Consider the following 12,822-nt stretch of genomic DNA (forward strand, 5'->3'; position numbering starts at 1 on the left):
CAACATTTCTAAATATGCTGGTTCTGGTTCTGGATTAGCTTTCCTCCATAACACTGTTGTATTCTGTATTCCAGTCACATCTCTGTGTGCAGCGACGCACTGAGTACCCATAGCCCAGCCTGTGTCGAGGCTTAAGGAGAGTGCAGTGGAGTGAAGACACAACAACAGGACCTCTGCAGTCCTTTAAGCAACCCACCTTCTGGGAGACTGTCGTGATGCTCTCACCAGCGCTCTTGGGACCACAGGTGGGAGCAATGCTGTCTGTTTGAAACAGATGGTGGCGATTGCTTTCTGCTGAAATGTCACACCAATATTCCTTGCGTAAAAGATTGGATTACTCTGTATCTCAGAGCCACTGGGGACTGATGCATCATTTGGAGGAGCTCATTATTCTTTCATGGACACTTTTTAGTACTTAAAATGCACGCATGCACACACACACACACACGCATACACACGCACACACGCACACACACACACACACGCATACACCTTTTCCCAGTCAGACCCAGGAGAGGACTCTCATGCATTCACTCATAAGGTCACCATTAATTTAGCTTCTCAGACTTGTGGAGATGGTGATGGATGGCTGATATTTCCTCAGAAAGCACACTTTGTTGTGGATGCCAGGAAAAGGCTTTACTCCATCAGTCAGCTAGGAATCAGATTTTCTTTCATCCAGGGGCATGAATCTATTTGCTTCTGTCTGGTGGTGCCACTGGGCTCAAAACACAACAAAGAGAATGACATCTGAGTGGGTGTGGAGTTAATGACATTCTGTCACGGCTGATATGGTGTAGACTCCGCTAAGGACTCATCCCCTCCTTCAGACGTGATGGGAGGAAGCAAAGACAGAAAGGATCTAAAGTATATTCCCCCATCACTGCAATTGTGCTTTCTTCTTTTCAAAAACGCTGTTCTCACTCATTGTCACACACTTAGCCATAAAATCACTTGTATTGCTCTTAATTCCTCTTCTTTTTCATATTTTTCAGAACGTTTTGTTATTTTCCTTCCCATTTCACTATTTTTTTTTAACATTTAAGTTATAGGTTTCAAATCTTTAGTAGGTGTGTACTCATTTCAGGAAACCTCAGCCAATGCTTTCAAAAACCTTTTAAAAAGAGAACACATCATCTTGAACAGCTGCATCTTGAACTGTAAAGGTTTCTAGACACACCCTCACCATGAACCTAATTACCCATCCATTCAGTCTAATGTCATTTTTTTTCTGTCATCTTTTCCTTGTCGCACTGAAAAAGGAAAAACTTCAGGCAGGCAGGGAGTTCCTGTGGAGAAATATAGCAGTCTTTTCACAACAACTCACTATTTCTGCTGTAAGTCAAGTTGATGTGCGTCTTCTGATAAATGTAAGGTATGGCAGTTGGTAGTGGCAGGTTGTAACCACTATATGTGTGGATCGGGGGGTACAGACATAGAAGTAGAAGTACAAATAAGAGTGTTTAAAAATACTCCAGTAAACGCTGAAGTACTGATTCATGAAATGTACTCAAAGTAAGAAAGTAAAAAGTAGCTCTTCGGAGGACGTGCTTCTATTCAATTCAATTAATTTCAGTTCAATTACTTATATAGCACCAAATCACAACAACAGTTGTCTCAAGGTGCCAGCTATTTTTGTTATATTAATGTAATGATAAATAATATAATACATGGGAATACAAATTTTATTTTAGCCTAAATTTTAATTCTAAGTAGTGAAAAAAAAAATCTCTATTTTCTGTTTCCTGCATTGTCGCGGGTGACTTTGACTCTAAACAGGAAAATGAGTAGCCTAAAAAAATACCTCAAATCGGTTGAAATGGCTCATCGTGGAGAAAAGAATCACAACTCACAATAATTTTGATTGAGTGGTCCAACTGCAACTTATGGACACCTGCGGTTGTTGCGGTGTTGTGCCAAAAAAATAAATAAAACAAAATAAAAGCAGCCCACTATAACCCTCGACTATTGTACAAGGTTTTGCCTCTTTCATCTCTTTTTTTGTGACATCCTCTGGTGATTAATACACAAACAGGATTGCATTGCACGCGTTACTGCTAAGGTTCAAATCGGTTTGATGTTTGAAGGCTCGCAGTGGTGTGAAGTAATAACTCGCCTCAAATATGTCAAGCCAAAAGTAACTTGTTTTGAAAGTGTAACTCCAGGACAAACAATCTGGCCACCTTTCATCTGTGACGAGTGTAGGCTGTCAGTCAGCAGTTTACCTCAGCTATACATATATATCAGCAATACAGTATGTGACCATATTTTCAGCTGAAAGTATCGATACAAGGTGATTTAAGTCAGTGAAGGTCACTTCTGTTTGATGCCATCGATACGGAGACAGGTTGTTTAGGATGTCCTAAACGTCGATGTCAGTAAGCACTGCTGTTTTAGCCACTGTTAGCTACTGTTAGCCACTGTTAGCTACTGTTAGCCAACATTAATAAAACTTTGTTTGAACAAACAAACAAACTCTCATAGAATCACACTATTTATTAAAGGGAAAGTGTGATTTTTAGGAGACTTGAGCCTAACAAAGCTTATAATCAGATGGTATTTTTGTTTAGCTGACTCCAAGAAAGCTGGTTCTTTTCATCTGGACTTTGCATTTTCCAGCTGAAAATGGGATTTCTGGAATTTCCTTACCTGGAAGATTGAGACGGACATGGGAGTGTTGCATATCTAAGCTGCTGCCAATAAAAAATTGCGACAATATCGGGGTTAAAATAACTTATTTATGCTTTTATATTATATTTATTTATGTTTTTGTGTGCTACAAGCATACTACAAATTTTCAATATTTAGCCACATACATAAAACCCAATTAGGCAGAACAGTGCCGTCCATCTCACCCATTGTATTCAAGATAGCGTCGCAACAGTGTCTTCCACAAACCAGCGCCCTCATCTGTGTATTTTTAATGGATAAATTCTAAGTTCATGAGAATGCATCAATTTGTCTGAAGAAGTAATTACACTCTAATCAATGTTTATGAGTAAAAATAAAAAAAATGTTCAATTTATTAAACTTTTAACTAGGCCATAACACAGTATCATGCAAATTCTGTAATAACCAGATGAAAACATGAGTGAAGTTGCTAAAGTAAATAAATGCATATCCCATGCCATAATACTTAATACTTACATAAAACTAAAACAATGTAAAAGCAGACTAAAAGTATATAGCCGTTAAATGCTCAACAACAGGCCTTTGTTTTTATGTCATCTGACTTTCTTCACTCTTTTCTATTCATTTACAAGGCAATATTGTTACTACTTAATTTATCAAGTTTTTATTCCAAGACTTCCCTTTCATTTCTACTGTCCAATAACAATCCTAGTAATAATTAAAATGCTTATAAAATATGAAGTCTTTTACAGTGTAGTCCATTTTGCTTCAGAAAAGTGTTTTCGAGTATGCAGCTGCAACCAAGCTTTAAAATCTTTTGGAGCTGATAATATTGTCTTTGAATGACAAGTTTTTCACAACAATGAGCTCAACTAGCAAAGCTAATTTAGCTCAGTGTAATTAAAATGTAAGAGTTGCAATTAGTAACAACAAATATGTTCTCATAAATAGAGCCGCAATTAAGCTGTAGAAGTTCTGGATGTTGTGCACAGCATTCCCAAACACCGTCGTATCACTGTCAAATTAAATGTGACACCTTTGTAGAATAATTACACAAACCAATGAGAGGATGACACTCATGTCCGTGGTACTGCTTTCAGTGGCATTTGCAGAAGACGCTGCTTCAGGGTTTATAGCAGCATGCTCTGGAGATTATCCTGACAGCTTTTCTCTTCAGCCACTACCTAAGCTTGCATTTTAAATTTTTTACATGTAATTGTAGGGTTGAAGGCATACATTCGAAGGCACACAATTTTGAGCTATAAAAGCCGTTGAGGTCAATTCCTTGCTACTTTATAATACTGTGCTATTAGCTTAATGTTTCATTGCCTGATCACAATAACATGAGATGTTTTCTGCATATTTTGAAGATTTCTTAAGTAGAACACTGGGAAGAATTGACACAAAGTAGCATTGGCTTTATCAGTTCATAAGGGTTGCAGTGATTCTCATTGTGAGGTTGTTTGAATATAATCTGGAAGTGTGTGACTAATTTGTGATAACCAGACACAAAGCCAACCTTAATGGTCAAAGAGTTGCTTTTAGAAAAAATCAAACAGCGTTAGAAATATGCTCAGCTGTGGGGTTACCCACAAGGTGTAATTCAGGGCGCTGCTACAAAATAGCACTAGTCAACTCATTCTGGATGAATAAATAGATGAATACGGCACACAACCTGTACACTCTTCCAAGACAGTGCAGTCATTACGAGTTGAAGTTACTGTAGTCACAGTGTCAGTGCTAATTTTCAGCTCAAGGCTGCTGGGAATAATTAGAATCCTATCATGCAAGACAGACACAACATGCTATAATCAATACAGACAATTACAAACTACACTATTCACTTTGCATGGAGGAATGGAAAGAGTAAAGAACAGATCCAAGTCAACCGGGCAAAAAGGTCAGAGGATTAAAGCATGCGGTGTATCAGAGGGTAAAATTCTATAATGAGTTTTTAAAAAGTCAATGTCTTGAGTTGGTGAAAAGTCATACATTTACAAATTTGATCAGGGTCTCTGAGGGGTGTAGGGGTCGTACTCGTTGTACTGCAGAAGGTGAAGTCCACTGAATGGGGTCAACCATTCCATCACTTAATTCTTTGTGAATCATAAAATCCACATTTTATGATCAGTGACACACTTTTTGTAAGCGAATTGGTCTGGTGACTTTTTGAATTGCATGTCAAATCTAGAGTGTCAGATCATTTTTTTAATGTTACAGATAATTCACAGACAGTTATGTAGAGACAATTTGAGATGTTTGTTTTGGAAAACCTGGTTTAAAAGGAGAGACAGCCTGAATCCCACCTACGTGAGCTCTGACAACACGGAGGCAGACTTGCATTCTCTAAAGCTGCTTCCATACACACTGTGTCTGCTCCCCATTCACCTAAGCTAGAGAGGTCATTCATATGAACATAATGAAAATGAATACCACTACTTAAAGTGAAGCTGTTAAATGGGACAATTAAATGAGAATAATTCATATTGGCTAACCTGTCAGTGTCGGTAAACTATTTAATGAAGAAATTGTAAATATACTGGGTGAACTTAAAGTGTTGCAGATCCTGACAGCATTTTATTACATAACAGTTAATGCCCACCTGAAAATGCACCAACCACATTTAAATTAATATTGGTATTAACTTTACAAAGGCCAATACAACGGAGGGCAGCTGTGTTGACTTAACTCCCACATAAGTTGATATTGTTTATTATGCTGCAGGCTAACTGCTGCCTCTCTGAAAAAGGTCATGATTCAGGGAGGCTCCTGTAGCTCTTTGCACCAATTCACAAAAAAAGTTTTCCATGAAAACAAAAGTCACTCAGAGCTTGTGACTTCCACCAAGTTCTGTACTAAGACCGGTGCTTTTTTAACCTTGTGCATGCTTCCATTACACAATACTTTTAAGAAGTATTGCAAATTTTAAATTATTATCAATACAGATAACTTTCTTAAACATAAAATGCACTGGACTATACTGTATAAAAATAAAGAAGATATACGGCTAGCACACTGAGCTCCTTGAACTTTTTTGCTCCACAACAAACTATGTAACATAGAATTTAGGCTTACAAGACAAATAATTAGACCGTGTGAAGAGTTATGATTATTTTATTTTCCAACACAGGTGGGACAGCCAGTCCACCTCTGCTCCCTCACCTTCCATAAACTCACTAAGCTAATACTCCCAGAATATCAAATAAACTGAGTAAAGAATCACCAAACAATAAATGTGTGTATACTTAGCTTCCAGTATCAGTCATTGATGAACTAGTAAAAATGTAGGTTAATGGAATCCCTATTCTCCATTACAAGCACTATTAGGCCATTAATGAAAGCAAACTGTAAACATGACTGAATATTAGTTAGTAATCTGTTTTCTGTTTTATGCCATATCCTGCTGATATGTTTTGAATCTCCAGTGAAAGGCCACATCAGGTGAACTCTGAACATTATGCTGCTGTAATAAACTCTGCTTCTTAGAAAGTTGTTGTGTTGTTTGAAGAACAGATTTCTGTGTGCAAATGCTGCATGAATAAATATCAAGCGCTATATTAAAATGATCAAAGTGAATTCAAGGTTTACCATAATTTAGTATGTATTAGTTATTTCCCCAGTTTGAGCTTTGCTGTATTGCCAGCCTTTAGGATTATCACTGATTAATTTGACTTCAATCACAAATGTTAAAAGCCATAGTCTTACACCGGATCATCACTCCAGCTAGAAGAGAAAGTGTGAGGGGCTAATCTCAGTGTGACAAGGATTTAATTTAACCTTACAGGCTGTATATTACTTTTTTATTTAACTTTAAGCCTAATGAAGTGGGTTTTTGCTTTCTTTTATGCTTTTATACGACCCGCATGGAACAACCCAATGCGAACACATGAGGTGAGGAAGCCTAAGATGCACTTTTTGTAGTCCATCTTCAAAAAATTGCATTGTTTCAATGCTGTAGAGTCATGTCATCAACAACATCAACTGATAAATTATTAAAGAGCCTATTGCAAGTGCAGTCTGATTTTCTGAGTACTACGTTTCTCTTTACTTGAGAACTCATTCACATCTTTCCACATGATATTTTTGATTTAAGTCAAATCATTAGAAAAAGGTAATTTATTTTTATTTTGGTATTTAGAAACAACTTATGTGAACAGGAATTGATTAGAAGGGCTTTGAGCACCAATACAAGTCAGAATGCATATTACTAATATCACACACACACACACACACACGCACACACACACAATGACTGACTGACTCATTAGAGGAGAAATGTGGAGCATTTTATCACAGGGAGTTCATGCAGATCTAGAGCATTATCGACCTAAAAATGGCACAGCCTGTCACTGCTTTGTCACAGCTATCGACATGCTGTCTAGAGCTGGACGGATCTCTGTTCCATGGCTTTAATTGGCTGCTCTGATATCCACAGAGATTGATCAGTTGTTTCACAGCTTACAGATGAACCACACAGGAATCCACAGGATCAGCCAATGGTTGTTCAACAACCTCTCCATAAACCTGGACAAGAATTTCACTCTTCTCAGAGAGCACCACTATTCCATCCATTCATTCTCCCCCGCTTATCCTTTTCAGGGTCGTGGGGGAGGCCTGGAGCCTATCCCAGCTGTCTTAGGGCGAGAGGCAGGGTACACCCTGGACAGGTCGCCCGTCTGTCGCAGGGCTAACACACAGACAACCATTCGCACTCACATTCACACCTATGGGCAATTTAGTGTTATCAATTAACCTATCCCCACTAAATGCATGTCTTTGGACTCTGAGAGGAAGCCGGAGTACCCACAGAGAAGCCACACAAAAACGGGGAGAACATGCAAACTCCACACAGAAACACCTCAGCCAGCACCACTATTATTTTTTTTACCTGATTTTTGTTTCTTTTTTTTCTTTTTTCTTTCTGCCTGTCCTGTTTGGATCTTTAGCCATCAGAATTGTTGCCTGAAGGGCAAGAAAGATGCCAAGCAGATTTACTTTACCAAGTGGATTATCATGGCCTTGCCATATTTATCCATTTGATTGACCTTTATTATAATTATGTATTTATTTGATTTGATTTTCTGTTGTTACAGACGGGACAGACATGACTGGGGGATAGGACAGGGAGAAAGAATGAAAGAAAGAGAGGGAGAGAAAGAAAAATAGAGATGGTGAGGAAGGGGGGAAGAAAAAAAGAAAAAAGAAAAACAAACAAAACACCTGGATCACCTGTATGGAGATAAGAAAAAACAGAAGAGAAAACAAACAAAAAAGAGCAACATAATAAATACAACACCATCTCAATAAACTAGCTAACAGTAGATAACAGTAGATACTAAATATTATATGTTATTGTGCAGTATGCAAGATCGACAGCGCACAAGGTGCTTTGAGGTAGCAGCCAAGAAAGGTGTAGTCCGCGTCTGTGAACACCCGTGTGCACACCTGTGTGCATCAGCACGCTTGTATTCAAAAGGTTTCTCCATGTAACGATCTGCTAGGGAGTGTGGGGAGCCATAGCCCCGTCCCCCAGGGCATGAAGCAGGTATGGAGGAGATTCAGGCCCCAGACATCCAGAGGCCCCAGAATACGAGGACCCAAGGAGGACCACCAGGGGGGCAATCGTGCCACCCTCCTGGGAAGAGCTGAGGAGAACCCCAAATGAGAGGTCACCCAGCAGCCACGGAGCAGAAGCCAGAGAGGGTTGCAGTGACGTGCAAGCGGGCTCTGCCGGCAGCCAGCTGTGCCAGAGAGGACCGGGCCCCAGGCCCAGAGGTCAGAGGCCTGAGGTCACCCTACCCCCCGGAAGGGGCCCAGCCGGGCCACAGGCGCCAGGCCCCACCAATCGGCCACCAGGAGTGAGTCGGTACATACATGAGCGCCCAGCCCCAGACACAAAGAACCATCAACACACCAACGTCTGAGGGCATCAGTTGGGGCTGGGGGGCTGGGAGGAGGTGCTGGCCGTCGGATTGGGGTCTGGGATGCGGGTCCTCCCTGCTACTGCAGATAAGGAGGTGGTCTGCTTTCCTCCACCCCAGAGAGAAGGGTTACATCTCCTGGGTCCGAGTACAGTTTGCCGATCTGGGGGCAGGGGTACCCAGACCTGGGATATAGAGTATGTTTGGGGAGTGTGAATGTGTGCACAGTGTCTATTTGTGTCTGTCTCCGCGTCGAGTGAGTGCTGAGTATTTGTTTGTGTATATGGGGGTGGGAATGCACGTTTGTGTCTGCGTGCGCCTGTTCGTCTGTGTCTATATGTCAGCTTGGGTCTTAGACTCCACCTCTCTGGGAACATCTCAGGCTCTCCGAGGTATGGAGGCCTATCTCCCCTCACCACACTCCCTGCCAGTGGCTGATTTTTGTTTCTAAGAAAAATGAGAGCCACATATGAGAATATTCGTTTAAATTTCGATAGAACAGTAGCAGTATAATGTCCTCGTAAGTGGATATCAGGCCCTTGTAGAGCAAAATTGAGTATTTTGGTCTAAATAACCCAAAATGTGATGTCCACATATGTGGACGCCAGGTCCTAGGAGGTGAACAGGTGAAACAAGCTTGAAAATGACTTGAATGGCAATATCAGCCACCACTTTGTGTAACACATACTTCATTTTTTAACAGAATACAATGATGAAACTGATACATTGTATGTTTAAATGTCTAATCTAACATGTGAGCCAAAAATGCTGAATTCACGGTTATATATTCATATAAAAGAAGGTGTAAAATGACTGATACAAACTAGTGAACTAAATTACTGAAGAAATTAAATACATCTACAGAAGTATTTAAATATTTGTTACTAGCTCTAACTGGCCTCTCCCTCAGAGATATGGTGAGAAGTTCAGCCATTCGGGAAGGGTTCAGAGTAAAGCTGCTGCTCCTCCACATCGAAAGGAGTCAGTTGAGGTGGTTCAGGCATCTGACAAGGATGTCTCCTGGGCGCCTCCAGGGTGAGGTTTTCCAGGCATGTCCCACAGGGAGGAGGCAGACACGGGACACACTGGAGAGATTATATCTCTCGGCTGGCCTGGGAATGCCTTGGTGTTCCTCTGGACAAGCTGGAGGAGGTGGCTGGGGAGAGGGAGGTCTGGGCTTCTCTGCTTGGGCTGCTGCCCCTGCGACCCGGCCCCAGATAAGCAGAAGAAAATGGATGGATGGATGAATATAATCATTTGTCATTGTGTTGCCATTAATATGTTGTATGGCATTGTTTAAATCTGCATGCAAGTATGAATGTCAGCAGAAGCATATGAGAAAGCAGGGTTGCCAAACTCATTTTAGTTTAATCTTAAGTGAGCCTGATCAGTCAAGCTCTGCTTTCTGTCAGTGAAAAGAAGTTTAATTATACATTTAAATCTTAATAAGAGAAAGAGAAGTGCAACAGTCTGTCTCCGTTTTTCCTTATGATAATGAAATTCTGCTGTAGTACATGAAAGAAATCTTTCAGCATGACTCTTTGGGTTTAAACTGTAAGAAATAAATCTGTAAAATTACAGAAAAATAATCCTATATCATCAAGTTTTTGTTAATTTACAAGAAAGGTCCTTCTTTTTTGGACACATTATTAAAAGAACAACAACATGAATTTCTATAGTTTGCAGTGAAGAAAAGTGTTATTTAATTGTGTATCTGTTACTCAATTACTTTGGTGTAGAATGACTAGCCGTGGAGGTGGTCATAGAATCAAACCAGACGAGCATAGGCCAGCAGGTCTAAATATATGCATATATAAAGTATGCAGTGTGCACTTCAAGAATGCAGCACATGCAATTCGTACGTGTGCTTGGCAGCAGTTAGGGCAGAAAGACAGTTAATCAGCCACCTCTCTTTTTTCATAGTTTTTCCAAAGGGACGTGCCAAGAAGGCAACCGCTGAGAGTGAAAGACAGTATCTTGATTACATTTTTCATCAAAACAATAGGCCCTCTCCAAGACTAGCAACCGGCAGCAGCCCAACCATATAATTGAGAAGATTTAATATTGCTAGGTAGGGAAGCCTCTTTCCCTGTGGGTTAGAGAAGCATGCAGATACCAGGAATGAGAGCATGAAAGGACATTTTTGGCACAAAGGACATGGGCCTATAATATTGATTTTTACAAAAAAAGAATTTGTGGTGACATAATACTACTTTTTTTTTTTTTTTAGCAAAAGGGCATTTGCAAGGAATCATAGCTGGATTGTTCGTGCCTGAGATACAGTTATTCTGATAAATATTGATCATGACAACATGAAATATGACATGCGGCTTGAGCTGTTAGCATGTTGTACAGTTTAACTAGACAGAGAACTGAAATGAATAGAAAATGATGATCAAGGATGAATTAAGGGGTGGTGGTTCTCTGCTCCCAGACAGAGAACGCTGTATGTTTTGATGAGTCACTTTCTGATCCCTCGTTTCCAAACAAATTAGGCAGAACACAAGCACCGGAGGAGAGCAGCTTGATGAGGTCTGCAAAATCAATATGCTATTAAAATCTATCTTTGCCCGCCTCTGCCCATCTGTGCCCTCTGGCTGGAATAACTTAGTGTGTCCTGACCAGTCCTGGCTGACTGAGGGGCTGGCAGAACCTGCTGTACTTGTACGGAGACACACGGATATTTTCTTCAGCTCTGTGATTAAACAGTCACAGTCAACTATTTCACAACATTGAAGACCATAAAGAACAATAACATTGGCTAAACACACTTCTTCGAAGGTGTATCCGAATCTGTAACCAGTACCAAAACCTGCAGGTGAGAGCAGAACGACGTACATCAGTTTTACCCAAGTAAGATTATCCTGAAACCAGCGCTAATTTGATTTCTTCCACCAAATTCTCATCCCACCATTTATACTGCACTCTTCTAAGATGCTAATCTAGCGGAAATGGAGGGACCACTAAACAGTTTTAAGCCAGTAAAAAGATACATTGCTATAGCCGGTGGCAATGCTAACTAGCAAACCATTTTTTCACTCACTGACGACATTTTTTGTGGTGCTATTTGGTGTTTATGCTGGTTAAATTGTTTCTTCATTGCAGTGAAGTCACTAATATGTGTCGTCAGAGGATCATTGTGTTGCATATAGAGATGGCACGATACCACTTTTTTATGTCCGGTACCGATATCATAAATTTGGATATCTGCAGATACCGATATGAATCCGATATAGTGTGTTTTTTAGTCAATAAAACTGTTTTTTTAATATCTTGCTGCATTTTGTATAAGTTCATACTCAAGTTTAAATAAACAACAACACTAAAGCTATTCTGTTATACCTGTATGTAAAAAATACACTGCACCCAAAATATTTCATAGTTCAGCAATACTGATCAATCTAATAAACTTAAACCTACTCCATCCTTCCTATTCTGGTATTTTAAAGAGTACGCAACCTAACTAATAGGGTTGCAAACTCCCAGCAAAAAAAAAAAAAATAGGGAACCACCCCCCACCCTCTGCCCCATGATGCTTAATCTACGTAATCAACTTTAATTTGATGCAGTGTGGAAAAAAATGCACAGAAATAAATTATTTTTCAAGAATAATTAAATAGATTCAACATCTTTCTTCAACAGAATTGCAGACTGCAAAGATGGTACCTTCCCAAAGGAAAAAGTACTATAGCTTACTAGGGTATATTAGACTTAACAGTTACTATATACAGTAATGGACTTCTATATATTTTACATCAGATTAAAACTTTGGGTGTAAGATTCAGATAATTATTTATTAAAAACTAGACATTTTAAATGAGAATAAGAAAGAAAAGTATGTCTTTGAGCCCCCTTTTCCCTGTTCATGCCCTATCGGCCCCCCTGGCTAAACTTTGCTAGATCCGCCCCTGCACAGTTACCAGCTGTCAGCTACTAGAAAAAGATCCTGGTGTAGAAAGTAATATTAAATAAATTCTAACAACAGCTCATCAAGGTTAAACGTGCTGCTGTTGTTGAGCCGCTGGTTTCCTCGTTCTGGTGCAAAGTGGGCCAAAAACAAACAAGAGAGATGGACTCGCGACAGAAAAGCCGATCAGCGGATCATTGATTGAAGTAGCAGCAGGAGAGGGAGGGAGACAGAGGCACTCGCTCCATATATCGGTTGTTAAGCTTAACGTGGGAATGCTTTACAAACATTCAGAGATAAACTTACACACTTGCTTTACTTCTCTCTGGGATCACTTCCTCGGAGATGAAATGCTGGTTTGGT

General features: G+C 39.9%; 1 protein-coding gene across 2 annotated transcripts in view; it reads left to right on the forward strand.

The window, feature by feature from the left end:
• Nucleotides 1–12,822, forward strand: part of kcns2 (potassium voltage-gated channel modifier subfamily S member 2) — a 53,125-nt gene that overhangs the window by 19,192 nt on the left and 21,111 nt on the right. The window contains exon 2 of one of the 2 annotated variants that reach the window (XR_014279813.1): nucleotides 75–245. The gene's annotated coding sequence lies outside the window, so the exon portion shown is untranslated. Of the gene's footprint in view, nucleotides 1–74; nucleotides 1,567–12,822 lie in introns of those variants that run through there. The other variant, XR_014279814.1, reaches the window with a different exon arrangement.

The sequence above is a fragment of the Aulonocara stuartgranti genome (genome assembly GCF_965226115.1).
Source record: "Aulonocara stuartgranti genome assembly, chromosome: 11".
NCBI lineage: Eukaryota > Metazoa > Chordata > Actinopteri > Cichliformes > Cichlidae > Aulonocara > Aulonocara stuartgranti.